General features: G+C 32.6%; 1 pseudogene; it reads right to left on the reverse strand.

Annotated features, from left to right (window-relative positions):
* Positions 1-1,119: 1,119 nt before the first annotated feature.
* On the reverse strand, positions 1,120-2,492 carry LOC149544361 (ATP-dependent zinc metalloprotease FTSH 2, chloroplastic-like; annotated as a pseudogene).
* Positions 2,493-11,612: the final 9,120 nt, after the last annotated feature.

Genomic DNA, 11,612 nt, shown 5'->3' on the forward strand with positions numbered 1-11,612 from the left:
CTAAGTTTCACTTAAGGGGGGGTGATGGTGTAAATAAGTATTTAGTATTTAGACTTTATTTAAGTTTATTTAGGATAATTTATATTCATATTAGTTGTCATGTAGACACCTAGGAGTTTGAATATTCATATGAGTTTTCATGTAGACAACATAGTAGTTTGCACTCCAATTGAGCACATGGTGCCTACTACATATCTTTATGAGATACACCTTTACTTTCTTATCCTCACATTGTTTCACATACATTCATGCACAATGGAGGATAACCCACTCTTGGTGGACATGTGCTTAGTTGTTCTTCTTATCTCTTGTATGACTCCTAGTCATCTTGTTTTCCTTTATATACAAGGGACTTCTATGATGTATTCATCCAATTATTTGATTAATCCATTCTCATATAATCATATCTTGTCTCTCTTGTGCTATCTCTTGAGCTTCTAGATCTTGGCATTTCATTCTTGCCTTAAGCAAATTCTTACATGGTATCAGAGCTATACCAAATTCTTACATGAAGGGACCTCTTAGATAAAGAAGAGGGAGTCTTTTTAAAGAATCAATAATTTAGTTCCCACTAAATTTTTTAAACAAAAAATAAAAAGTGAACATGTAATGACACATAGGAAAGAAAATAAGGAAGATTATCAACCCATTATTCTATAAAATCAATAGCTATAACCAAAAAAGAAATGGATAATAGATAAAAAATGGTCTAAAGATTCAATAAAATGACCATATAATACTCAAGTAAATACAACTTTAATTCTAAGTTTTCCTAGTCTCATGGCTGTAAGAAATCTAAGTTGTGTTGTGAGCTAGGAAACACCCCAACTTTGGGAAGAAAAATAGCTAACCAATATAAGCTACATGGAATGCTAGAGCATTTCATGTATTATATGTGTACTTCATTACTTATTATAGAGCCACAACTCTTTGCAAATAATATATAATAATATTTATGTTTATATTTTAAGAAACACTATACATGCTATGCATAATGGCACACATGTCTAACAAGAGACACAAAATCTCTCTACATATCTAGAAAATGCAAGGGTTCTTACATCCCATTTCATTGTATAAATTTACACTATATTCTTAGAATCTTCTTAGCCATATCCATCAAGATGATGCTAATTGAGGAGCAACCTATACATCATTGCTGCTGATTGGGATCTCTGTAAACTCAAATAGGATAGCTGTGAAGTCATCCCCTGAAAGTTTCTCTTTTTTCTAATAAGATCTCCACAATTTTATCCATTTTTTCCAGGTTACTCCTAATGTGATTCTTAGCCACCTCATATGCATTATCTAAAATTCCTCTAACTTCTCTATCAATGATTTTTGCTAGTTTCTTTGACATGGAATTCCTTGCCATCATGCATAAAACAATATCACCACTTTGGACTATAGGGTCTAATAGAGCCCATGGACCAATTTCAGAACTTGCAAACCTTGTAACCATCTACAAGTTACAGATAACATACTAAGTTGCCCATTTGATGCCTCACTTATAGAAATTTTCAAATAGCAAGGCTAAAATTAGAGTTGACCTATGTTACCATAAATGAGAAATGAGAAACAAAATCCTAATGACAACACAATGAGAAATGGAATATTTAGAACTTGCATATATACATACATAGATATAGATAGATAGATATAATTTCATATTTTAGAAAAATTAGTTATAGAATTAATGATTAAAATAATTCAACTCCACATTTTATGTTCTTTTGGGAATTCTTTACAATCTCCACTTAGAGAAAAACTAGATGTTTCTCCATTTGTGTTGCCTGTTGCAAGTCATTGGATGCACCTGATGTGACCCGAGGTTCACTAAATATGACTTCTTCTACAACTCTACCACCAAGATCTCCCACAATTTGAAAAAAGACGTGTTTCTTGGTAATAAGACTTAGGTCATCTCCAAGAAAAAACCATGTAAGATGACATGCTTGTCCATGAGGTACAAGAGTAACTTTTTGAACTAGATCATGTCCAAGGGTCATCATGTTAACCTTGTAATAGTTACCAAAAAAAGATTTAGTTACCTCTTAAACTCACATTGATATCATATATTATTGCAAATTAGACTTCCAACTTTTGGTCCATACATATGTGAAGGGTCTACATAAAGGAATACAATAAAGCACCAATAGATGTTTATTTTTGTGCACTTATGCACAAATTGCATGTCCAACTTGATGGTAAGCCACCAAACTCTTACTCTTTCTATCGGTCATTGTTGTGCCCTCCATACTAACCACAATCATGTATATTGCATCATCTATTTCCTTTCTTGATATGTATTGTTTGCCTTATCTTCCAACAAGAATTGTTGCTTCATTCAAGAGGTTTGCAAGATCAACACCACTAAACCTAGGTGTTCTCATGGAAACAACATCAAGTAATACATCTTTGTCCAACTTTTTGTTTCTTGCGTGAACCTTAAGAATGGCTTTGCGACCATTTATATCAGGACCATCAATAGTGATCTGCAAGTGATAGGTAGATGATTTTCAGCATTTTCATTATCTTCTCTAGCTTCTCAATTGTTTTGATAGTATTGAATGTCATTGGAACAACTGCATTTTTGAAGGAATCCTATCTTTCTAGAAAATGACCATCTAGATAGAAATATTTGAATTCCTCATTTTATTGAAGAGTTCTTTATTGAGACCTAAATTCAAATCCACTCATCTAAAAAGATGTGCAAATTGGTGAATGCAACAATAAAGGAACGTAAAAGACTTTCCCTATTTTCCAAAATAACTTGTCCCTCATTAAGCATATGTTATTATCGTGTTCGTGATGGATCACTGAGTGTGATCTAAACATAAATAAACCATGCCTATTCGCTTACATCTTAATAGACTGAGTTGTTGGAAAAGTGATGCCAATGTGGCTTAAGTTGTATTTGCATTTTTATTTATTTTTAATTTTCTTATTCAATCTGGTCAATTATTGCCCATCCAATATGGAGAATGAGAGTCTACTTGTTAAGAACAACCTGTATCTTGGGTCAAGAGTAACTCCTACCATGTATTTTTTCCTTAGTGGCTTTTTGGTTCCATTTTGTCTAGTGGGATGTTTTTTTTTTATTTTCACATATATCATTCCCTATAATATCATGAGAACTAGGGGAAGTGTTTTGCATCAAAATATCAATTTTCAAGTCAGCGATATTATTTGATTCTTTATCTCATGGGAAATTTTTAGGTTCTTTATATTTTTATTGCTCATGTGCTCCATCATCACCATCTATATATTTTTTTGATCTTGAGACACCTTTGCCTTGATTTTTTCTTTTGCAAGAAGCATACTCAAAATATTCGTAGAATCATCCACTTCATGACAAGAGTTAAGCTAGGAAATATTTTAGGAAACTATAGCATATACCCAAACATGACAAGCTCTACCTTTAATGTGACTTCCTATTGAAATGATTCAAATTTTACCAATTTAAGCACCTATATAGAATGTAGCTAACTAAGACATTTTAAATTAAAATTTTGTTTCTCATTCACACTTTTTATGTTCCTATTTAAGCATTAGATATATTAAGCATCCTTAAGAATCCAATATATACATTTTCCAAGTACACATTTATAGACTATCTAGTGCATGCAAAGTCTATTAACAAATGATAAACTCATAAAGTGCAATGTTGAGTAGTCAAGGGATCACATTCTTTAACTTAAAAGTTGCATGAAGATAATCAAAGTAATCAATTGGTTGTTAGTTTGAAACTTTGTACAATAGTGTTTGAATGTAAAAAGTAGAGAAAAATAGGCAAATATCAGACTGCATATTTTTACCTTGTGATTATTTTTTGGATAAATGATTCAAGTTGAATGGCTAAAATATATATGCATCATTTCAAATATGTTAAGCAAAGAGGTCTCAGTTATAGTTCATTTTATTAAATTGAAACTGAAGAAAATAAATAATCAGCAAGAGAAATAAACAAATTAGATTAAACATTGCTTCAAAATAAATAATATAGAAATTAAAATACTTGATTCTGCATAGGGAAACTCAAGTGGTTGTTTATGGATAATGTTGTACTTTAATGTGTTCTCATAAGATTTTATTCTTGTTTTTTCCATGTCCTTGACTCCCTTTTGTAACTTCTTTCCAAGAATAAATGATTTTGTCATTTTATGTTTCTTTGTAACAATCTCCTAGAATGCATCTCCTAGTGTAGCTACAAACTCAAGACATTTACATGGTATAGTAGTCTGCTAACCTAAAAAAAATACAAGTCAATTATATAGAAAATATTAGGATACTAGACATCGATTTAATTCTTGTAATAAAATAAAATAGAAGTCTTATATATACTAAAAAGAAAGAAACATAGAAGAAAACTTAAACACCAAAAAATATGGTTTCAAATTATTGTGCCTTAAAAAATAAAATGTTATTGTGCAATTTATCTGTACAGGAAAACTTGTTTTCTATCCTTTGAAGCCATTAGCATAAAAAATTCATTTTCCTTCTCAAATATTAAAGATTTTCTATTCATTAAAACCATTAACTTAAATGATTTATTTTCTTTGCAAAGATTAAAGATTTAATATTGTCCGTATATGTCTTTCACGATTTAAGTCTTACACAAAGATAAATTGTAGTACACTAATGATCACATGCACTCCAAAACTTAATGTCATTGACATTTTGTGTTTTATCAGTCCTGCATCTCAATGATAAAGAACTGTTATTATGCCAAATTTAAATGAATAGATTATTAAACAGAAATGAATGGTTCATTGACAATGAAAAGCAGTACACAACGCACAAAGGGAGAGGTTTGTCAATAGTCATGAAATGCCAAATGCTCTTGTAATCTGTACTATGTTTAAAGAGTTCATTTGCTTTGTTAATGCCCCTCCAAATCCTGCAGTCTGCAAAATCTAATCTGTTCTACTCCTTTATTAGGTAGATTTGTGCAGCTACGACTGCAAAAGTTAAGAAGGTGGCAGCTAAAAGCACAAAATGACATACTGCCTATGATAATTTATCATGTCACCAACATAAATTTTATTTCAGTAATGATCACATGCACTGCAAAACTAAATGACATGGAAATTTTTGGTTTTATCAGTCCTGCATGTCAATGAACATGGACTCTGTAGCATGGATATTATGTTTCGAACTTTGGAGAATTGAGTAAATAACAGAGAGTAAACAAATCTGCATTTGTAGTAAATATTAACCATATCAACCCTGAATTTGGCACTTAACATAAACAACGTTACGTAATAATTTCATGGAACAAATGGAAGCATGACAATTAACATATCATGTGCATGTGACTTTGGAAATTTGAGTAAATAACAAGGAATACTTATAAAGTTGTAATGCCTTGGTCTTACTCCCAAGATGTATCGGAGTTGAGAATGATGATTTCTTGTAAATGTCTGAATTACAACCAAGCATAAACAATGTTTGTAATAATTTCATGCAATAAATGGAAGTAGAACAATTAAAATATTTCGTGTATGCATGTGTTGTACTGGACATCGTACATTCACTCCAACCTAACTGGAGTGAAGTAGACCTTAGAATGGCCCTTGTCTGATCGAAATGTCTATGCAAGGATTGGATCATAATAAATTATAATACAATTTTCTAATTTCCAATGCAGGGATAAACCTCAATTCCACCAGAGAAATTTTATGAACCATGATGCCAAAAACTTTGTTGGCATTGTTGGAATAATTACACCAATGAATGAGTAATTATAGCTATTTGCTACAACTAAATAGCAGGTTGTTGTTGACATCTTCCAGCTCATTAATTGGTGTCTGAGTAAACTTGCAGTTCTGTCATCTTTTACCTCCTCCACAGATGAAGTCAGTTGAGATTTTCTTGGTTCTAGAAAATGTAAATGTCTCTATATATAGAGAGGTAATTGCATTGCAAATAAATAAATTTAAAAAACAGATAATATTTGCCTATATGGTATCAGAGTAGATTTGATTCATGGGTTGTAATTTTGTTTTTTAGCGTATTAATCTTTGATCTTTGTTGATTCATGAAGTTGCTGTCTAAGAAAATGTGACATAGAAGATATGCTGGTACCAAATGAAAAGAAAGGAAAATCATTGGAGTCAATGCCTAGAACGAAGAGAAGCTCTAAAGATACAATCTAAGCTGCCAGCATTGACAGAATCTAGTTGAAGAAAGAAAAGCTGCCACCTAAGGAAATCAGGCTAAATAACTAGTTGTTGAACGTGTGAGAAACATATAATGTTTAGAGAAGCCTTCTTGTCAATTAAAGGGAGAGGAAGAAAGGTTTGCTACTCTAAGAATTGGAAAAATTTGATGGTCTATACTGAAATAATATGTTAAAAATCATGAACATCAAATAGTGATGGTTGTAGTAAGAGGTGCATTATAAGTTGTGCCAACACCCCAAAAGGCTTTTCTTCTTTTCTTTTAGTTTGACATATTCATGAACCATGTATTTATAAAATATTTCTAGAGAACTAGCGAGCATAGTGGCTGGGTACCCATGTACCTTGGTAGATGGAATTTTTTTCATATGGACTCCATATTATTGTGCATGAGAAAAGTTTAGAACCAATTTCCCGTTATTAGAACAATATTTTTGTGAAGTTTGAAGGGTTTGTGGTAATCCAAAACTACTATTTTAGGTGAATCTATTGAACAATTTGTGGTAAGCCAAACCACTTGCTTAGGTGAAGAACGGTTTGTGGTAAGCCAAAACCACTTGTTTAGGTGAAAAATCTAAAAAATTTGAAGGGTTTGGGTAAGTTAAAACCACTTGTTTCGGTACAAAACCTAATAGTTTTTTGAAAGGTTTGTGGTAAGCCAAAACCATTTATTTGTGTGAGAAACTCAAAAGAAAGTTGATTGCATTAGTTGAAGAAAATTCCAAATGGTTATGGGTCAACTGGTTAAAAACCCACATCATAATGACACAAGGAAAAAATTGATGGTGAGAAGGGAACTGAATTTGTTATGCTATAAAATGACTACCTAACAAGGCATTGGCTCAATGTTGGGACCTATTCTATTTGAATTTCTTATTCTAATTTCTTCCACATAAAGAGTCTTTAGTGGTAGAAATTAAGGGAGGATGTTGGAAGAGACCAAGTCCACATCTTTCTCCTATTGCAACTAAAATTGTTAGTTAACTCAACCACGTGTGCGCATGATTGAATATGTCTCCAAACACATGGCAAGGTTGTTAAGTGTTAGTGTTGTCGCATTACACCACCCGTATGTATGTTCTAGACTCTTCATTTGTAGTTGGAAGTCATCTATTTATAGAGCCTATCTAATATGTATTATTGTGCAGCCAGATTAATAAAATACTTCTATTATCTAGTGTCACCACATTCTTTCTTAGTTCTATATTTTAATATGGTATTAGAGCATCATTGACTCTTGGGCTATGGCAGATTTTTTGTGTTTGTGATTATTTTCTATTGCAGGTTATAATTTGATTGAGTAGCATCAAAGAAACCTTTGGGTTTTTGGAAAGCCAAGATGGGCAGTTGAATAAATTTTATTTTTTCTGAAGTTGCTACCTAAAGAGAATAAAAAGTACTTGGTAAAATATTACTTAAGAGAAGGGAAGTTGGCTCTTGGTATGTTGTCTATTGCTACATTAAGAGAAGAATGAAAATGTTGGAGGTAAAATTATCTATTTCATCAATATAAGAAAAGGTCATAGAGTTTGGTGTGGTGTTGTTGAAAAGGTGATTATGTCAAATAATCTTACATTTGAATTTTTAAAAGAATTGATGAGGAAATCTAAAATTATTATTTTGATTGTGAAATATGATAAAAAATACTAGGTTAATTCAAAGAAAGTGTTATTTGTCGATTAATCACAATGGTGAAGCAAGGTAAAAGAGTGTTAAGGGAAAAAGTAAATTTAATTTTCAAGATAAACATTTGAGAAGAAGAATTAATAAATGTGAAGAAAGAAAATGGAGACTTAATTTGAGAGAAGAATTTTTTGCAAGAAGAATTGACACAGTTAAGAAATGAAATAAATATAGGAGGATGTAGTTTTTTAAATCAAATTAATGACTATATAGAAGCAAATGGAGTGCTAGAGAAAAAATTAAAGTTGTTAGATAATGTTAAGAAAAGAAATGATGAATCAAAGGAGGAAATGAAGAAAGTAAAAGAAAAGAATTACTTGTTAAAGGATGAATTAGAGGAGAAAATGAAGTAATAGTGATAAGGGAAACCAAAAATTTTATGTTGTAAATGGGTACCTCAAAAGGCTTAAAGTCAGTTAATTGATGACTTAGTAAACTAGCAGTTTTGTTATCTTCACCTCCTCTGCACATGAAGTTAGTTGAGATTTTCTTGATTCAAGAAAATGTAAACGTCTCTATATATAAAGAGGTAATTGCATTGCAAATCAATCAAAAATATATATTTTCTCTTCCAATATGTTTTCTGCTGCTGTTCTTTGCTCTTAGATTTATTTAAATTTTCCTACATGCATAATATAATCTTTCATGTTTGAAGACCATATTAAGACATTGAACAAAAGACCCCAAAATTTTTTTTAATCTTTTGGGATTTGGGTATTGACAGAACTTGATTCAAGGACTTGCAGGGATTTCCATCACCGACCTCTGTGATTTTGGCCCCTGTTATGTTTCAAGGGCTAGAGACCAGTTTGGACTGAAAACTATAAGGATAGTGATGATTCTTGTTTAAAGACCCGATGGGAACGTTGAAGTTATTCAATAGAATTTTATAATTTGAAATTTGCTTATGGTAGATCTTAATGATATCATAGTTCCACAATCTATAGTTTCATACACTTCTTGATTTAGAGATCAGGCTATGCATTAGGTGCATTATGCATTAGGTGCATTAGGTTTAAGATTTAGAAATTAGGCTGTGTTTAAGGTTTATTTTTTTCATATTATTAGAATTTTAACAAGGAATTCTAAGTAATGTTAGAAAAGTCAAAACATCAGTCATGGTAGAAAGTTTCACAACTTAAGATAACTATTTCTTATATGAAGCATGATGGACACTTTCACAACCCAAGACAACTATTTCTTAGACGAACTTGTTGATGTGTGTTTTATGACTCACCAAACAAAAGAACAAAATACCGAAATATCTTATCCTCTCTTGAATAAAGTCTTGTGTATGCTAAGATTGATAGAAGATCATACAATGACTTCAAGGTTCCTTTAATGCCAGCTCTTGACTGTGAATAAGATCAGTGGTTGATGTGGTTTGATGATGATCACAAGGGGCCTTACGTGTTTATTCATATTCATTTCAAGACATACTGGATGTGGGAGCTATCTTAAGGTTTTGCAATGAAGCGCTTTTTTTTTTTGGATTTTTTACTGAATATGCAGAAATTAAATAGGATGGGGTTCAAAAATTCTACTCTAATCCTAAGGTTAGTGATAACAACAAATAGTATTCTAGTGGACAAATTCCTTAATTTACTCAATTCCTCTTTGCCAAGTTATACTACAACTAAGCATGAACCAGTGCAATCTTCAAGGGTTATGCCAAAGATTTTCATATCACCACATACACCATCATAAAGAACAATGTATACAAATGATAGAAGTTGAGCATATGCATGAAAGGGGTTCAGGCTAACTTTACACAATGAATTAGAATCACTAAAACGTCAAAAGTATGAACCAAAAGAATTAATCAATACACCATCATATTCTCCATTGCAATCACCACACATTGACTATGCTAAACTTAATCTACTTGAAGAAATTTTATGAGAACAAGCAAGAACTAAGATACGTCAAGTATTCACCAAACTCCAATGAAAAATTTATTATCTCAGTAACTCATAGCAACAATCTCATAAAAAACTTCCTTTACAAATGAGAAATGAGGCCTTTATATAGGTCCTCGATTACAATGGGTGGCCCGGATGATCACAATAACCGATGGCTAAGATCATGCCACATCAGCCCTAATTAGGGCTAGGGCAATGGAAAGGAATCTACATTAATGCCATAAGGAATCCACTACTGTAGTGGGCAATAAATGCCCACCATGCATGCTAATTTAAGAAGGAGTGGGGTGTAATAAATGATCCCTATGCACACCCACTCTGCATTTAATGCATCTATCCTTGATTTCTTTGTCTGAAAGATTGAAATCGATCTAACACTATTTCCAACTCCTTTGTACTGATGCTTGGTGTAGATTCTTGCTTAAATTCTAGAATTGCAATTGCTCTTTCTGCTTTTCCCAAGCTTTCATCCCAATCTGGTAGTAAGTCCTTAGTAGTGTACATTGTATTTGAGAAGATGGTGAATTTCTCAAAATCATCTCTTCCATATACGTTTAGCTAAAAAAATTCCTCTAACTTGACTTTCAGATTATCAGTTGTCATTTCCTCTTCCCCCAATCTTTGTGATAACAAAGATGCAATTGCATTTGATATTCCTTGCTTGATGTTATCAACAATCTTTTTCCATCAACTGGATTCCCTGGTAAAGCTCTCAAACATTTAATTAGCCATGATCACTGCACTGTACCATCGAATAAAATCATAGACATCCCCCTCGCTGATAACTTGACCATCAATAAATTCTTGCTTTGGGGTATCCATCAGACTCTGAATGTCGGCATCACCTCTTCTTGGTAAATATGCTCATCCACCCATGATTCCTCCATGCACTCGATCCTAGAGACTGTAGCCAATGCCCTATTGTGCGCTTGCACTAATTCTTCTATATGTTTGAAGGCTACCTCCTGAATTCCTTTGATCCAAATCTTTGCACCCTGAGAAATCTGCTTGATTCTTTCAATATCACCTACCACTTCACTGGAAATACCTATTGGAGGGACAAATAATGGACCTTCCTCTCTTACTGGACGAGGCAAGTTATTGATGTACTGACATAAGGCCCGAATTTCTCTTTTCTTCTTTTAATACCCTTCTTCTACTTTCTTTAGCCTATCCTTCAAAGCCTGTGTGGAGTCATCAAATTCTTCCAATATTTACTCTCGAGAGGCCTGACAAAAATTTACTTCTATAACATGATATTCATCTGGAGCAATCTGATTTTTCCCTTTGTCAATTGTGGGAGTCGCAATCTGCAAGATTCTGGATCCTGATTCTCCTCTGATGAATTTAGTATTTCTTTTTTCTTTCCCTTGTTCTTTTGATCAATTTGATCAGTCCAAAATTTCATGTAATTCAATTGTTGGATCAACCTCCTTTTGTTGATGCAATTGAATTCATTGCCTCAACCATTCCAGAATGGGTACACTTTGGTCCCCTAGAATTACCAATTGTTCTTTCCTTTGGACCACTCAAATGTCAATCTCCTCTTCACCTCTTGGACTAGCCATTGTAACCTCAAGAACTATAGCTTTGGCACTTGGAAGATGTATTGCTACCCCTAGAGTTTCTTCCTCTAGTGGACCATCTCCATCATTAATCATTTCTTGCTCTAAGATCGTAGCAAGAGTTTCTTCTGTAGCAATATCTTGATCTCTCCCTCTTTATTGCATGGATTTTTCATAAGCATTTATACTCAACCTATCATGAATTGGCCTATCCAAATTCTCTTCTTGCTCAAATCTCCTTATACTTGTCCCTACATCCT

The sequence above is a fragment of the Cupressus sempervirens genome, chromosome 8 (assembly GCF_028749045.1).
Source record: "Cupressus sempervirens isolate cs-2001-9-10 chromosome 8, ASM2874904v1, whole genome shotgun sequence".
NCBI classification, from domain to species: domain Eukaryota; kingdom Viridiplantae; phylum Streptophyta; class Pinopsida; order Cupressales; family Cupressaceae; genus Cupressus; species Cupressus sempervirens.